Consider the following 3,924-nt stretch of genomic DNA (forward strand, 5'->3'; position numbering starts at 1 on the left):
GGGTGCACGGCTGGGTCATCAATACACGAAATTATCTAATCGGTGAAATGGCATTTTTCTATTCCAGAAACGAAAACAGAATGTGGCTACCCTGATCGGCGGTTTAGTGAGTCAAGACAAGAAACATATTGATAATAAAAAGACGATTCTTTCGATGTAGTGCATGTTTATCGAATCAATGCGATTTATTTTGCTATAGTATAGTGTATGTGTACGTGCCGTCCAATAAAAATCACAAGGTAATGAAAAGGTTGTATTTTCGAAAATGACGTCAGATATGTTTATTTCTGCGTCTCTTCTGGGTAACGTGTGTTTGGGTTACTCCATTCTTTCAGAAACACATCCAGAATCTTGAAAATAATTTCTCAATATCCCAAAGTCGCGCCCATAATGTTAGATCTATGGTAGCATTATATTCGGATTCTCGCGCATGCATAATGGTACCTATCCTGCGCATGGGCCGAAAGTCGGTCATGTTAATGCAGGTTAGATCATTTAGTGTTAGCGTGTAGAGTACCTTCTGGGATAGTTCTTTAGGGTTTTTTAAAGTAACATTCGCGTTTGAAAAGGTTGTATTTTCGAAAATGTCATGGCTGCTTATTTCGTCCTGCATCGTCTCCTGGGTGACAACGGGTGTTTGTGTCACTCCACTCCCTCAGCACGCCCAGAATCTTGAAAATAATTTCCCAATATTTCAATGTCGTACTTAACACGTTAGATCCATCTTCATTTTCGCACGTACTTTCACCGTGCAAAAGGATTTTTAATTCGACGCAGATAGAAAGATGTAAATTTTGCAGAAAGATTCGATGTCGTGATAGTAACTGTTCCTTATCGTTTTCGTCTCATATTGATGAATGCTCCGCTTCATTTTCGTACGTACTTTCACCATGCAAAAGGGTTTTCAATTTTGTCGAATCAACACAAAAGTTTGCAAAGGTATTCGGTATCACGTCAACGACATTTCCCAACAAACTTTGTATCGACTTGACCAAATTAAAAATACTTTTGTATAGTAAAAGTACAGGCGTAAATGAAATAGGGAATTCCTGTCTCAAAGATGAAAACTATTGCTATCGTGACACTGATTGTATTTTTCAAGAATTACAGCGTACTGACTGCTCCAATTTATATGATAAAATTACGTGTGCAAATAAAGTGTAACATGAATCAGTGCAAAATGAAAATGATATCTCAAATTACCGTTGCTAATTATATTGAAAACTCAAATAATAAGTAACGTATTTTTCAAAAAATTATTCGCAAACTACGCTTGCGCCTTCAACATTTTTCTCTAAAAACTTTTTTTGTGATGCACCCAATAAACAAGCGGTTTGAAGAATTCATCAGAAAAGTAGCAAAAGCCTATTTTGGAGAGAATGCGAATTTCGGCAACGTGGCATTCACATTTACGTAACATCTATGTGTAAGAAAATTGAAATGACAACGTAGCACACACACTTGCATAACATCTGTGAAAAGATGATAACGATATCATGTTAGCGTCTATTTGATGATCGTCTTTATTCCCTAAGTATCTATGTGTACATAAGTTCAATATCGTCGGTAAATGGTTATAACGTTTTCTACTTTTTGATGATTACTCTACGTTATCGAAGTTTATCAAGTTCGTCGCTCGCTCCGGCATCCCCTTAATACAGACCAAAATTCATATCTGAGTATCTCATCTGAGGCAAGTTTCAAGTAACGACTATTAACACGGACTCTAGATAGTTATCTTTGATAGGAACACAAGAAAAATATGGCGCGCATCGTTTTAACTTTCACTTCGTGTCACACTAAAGAAGAACCAAGTCGCTTCTTACCTCTCAGGTGGTCATGATTATGGAGAGATCAATGCGTTATCGTGCAATATTATACATTAATAACCATTTATGGTTACTTTGAAACGTTATCTCGCGATGTCACGGAAATAGATTTATTCTTATGCCAATTTTTACTTGGAAAGTCGATTATTCCAGCTGGCATTAATATGTGGCGCCGCGCGCGACGGAAGGATAGAAGACGTCCTCCCTCCTGCTCGTCCGAAACAACCGACTGTCCCGTTTCCGTTTTGTCCCTTATAAGGATTTGATGCCACGGACAGGAGCATTATATATCGTGACCGATCGACCGGCCGAAGTTTTGTCCGTTCTGGTCGTCGGGACGCCACCACCGCAGCGACGCTCACTTCCTCGGCCGGCTTATCTTTCGGCGAACGCGACATATAAACATCAATTCAATGTATGAAATCTGTCAAAATGAATTTCGCCTGGGAGCTGCCGCCCCGGACTACCATTTTTCTTCCCGCGGCGAATGCGATCTTGATGTGAAATATCGCTGTATTATTGCGCGGGCACGTGAGTAGTATCAGGTAGGTCGATTCTCCCGCTTCTGCTTTTTCAGGATAATCCGTTCGAGCGTCGGGACGCATCACTTATGCGACGAGAAATGCGATTACATCAATCCGCTGTTTTAGTTTCTATCTTCGTTCGGCGAACGGACGCGCGTTGAACTCAGAATCGCTGTCGAGGAGAATTCGTGTCTGAAGAAATTAGAGGAAATTTCACGAAACGTTTAACTAAATCCAACTCCTTGTTATTAATAAATTGTCTTTGTTATTCTTTTCATCAGTTATCTCGGGGTTTTATCGCTTATTATCAATTCTGTTTGTTATCGCAATATGTGCGACAATAAATAGAGAAAATTATCAGAAGCGTGGAGGTGAACGAAAGAAGGGAAGGCATGACATTGTCAATATTCCTTCAGATTATTGCGCTTGACCATTGTTCCAAATATTTTATCGGCAGCCTGACGCTTGTGTAACGTCGGCAGATACCTTTACGATCGTTCGAGAGCAGTGAGCACTTAACGCGTCAGTAAAACCAATTAGAGTCGCCCTCCTAATATGTCGTGAGAATTTGATGACCGCGAGACGGGCCCTGTTTTACGAGTATATCGCCTCGCCGTTATTCTGTACCGATCGGCGTTCATAGACACTTTTACGACGAAGAAATTCCGCTATACTTGCATCACGCACTTAAGCGCGTTTCAACGTCGTGGATGATAATGTTACGGCGGACAATGATCCGCCGTCGAGCCTCGCCCGAGAGATGAGATCGATTTCGATTTCATCAAGACGACCAGAAGAAGCACGAAGAAACATCCTGCGTGCATTCGCACCTTCGGGCCATTTCCATAACTCGCTTGTTAATCGAATAGCGCGCGAGACGGTTGCCTCTTCCGGTAAAGTTATCACGGGAAAAAAATGGAACGAAACGTGCAAAGAGAATTAATTTATCCGGTTTGATACGGGTAATCGAGTCTTCTTAACTGCATTAACGCGTGCCCGCTAAAAAAAGCGCGGAAACGGACGGACGCGACGATAATGCCGTGTGCGCGCGCATCGCCGAGCGAAAGCGCTTTGATGTAGCAGGAGGAATTTTATCGTAAACGCATACAGCACCGCGCGATACCGGTTCGATTTATCCAACACCTTGTCGCGCGTTGCTCGCCGGACGGCTGCATGCGCGGCAGGGCGGAGGGGGAAGGGGAGTCGCTTTTTTTTTTCATTCTCTCCGTCGGTTCACCCGACGAGGATCATGAACGGACTCGGAGGGTGGCGGGCATCGAAACGTTTCGAAACTCGGACGGCCGGCCATTAGTCAGTCACGCAACTCACCAATTAAATGTAAATGTTTGTTTATGTGTTTGGCGGGAGCCGCGGACGTTTATCGATGTCCGTGCATTAAGCTCACGCCATCGACGTGCACCGAGTATCGCGCTAACAAAATTGCGGAGGAAAGACTGCGTCGCGTATCGCTTCGCGCTGCTCCGCTCGCATTGTTATTCAAACACGCACCCCCGCGAAACGCAGCGAGACAGAGAGAGAGAGAGAGAGAGAGAGAGAGAGAGAGAGAGATA

The 3,924-nt window shown here is 43.0% G+C and overlaps 1 protein-coding gene across 1 annotated transcript in view; it reads left to right on the forward strand.

Moving 5' to 3' along the window:
• Positions 1-3,924, forward strand: part of LOC116849640 — a 463,562-nt gene that overhangs the window by 120,983 nt on the left and 338,655 nt on the right. The window lies entirely within an intron of this gene.

Source organism: Odontomachus brunneus, unplaced genomic scaffold, assembly GCF_010583005.1.
Source record: "Odontomachus brunneus isolate Ranch 3 - 2012 unplaced genomic scaffold, Obru_v1 Obru_scaffold_122, whole genome shotgun sequence".
NCBI lineage: Eukaryota > Metazoa > Arthropoda > Insecta > Hymenoptera > Formicidae > Odontomachus > Odontomachus brunneus.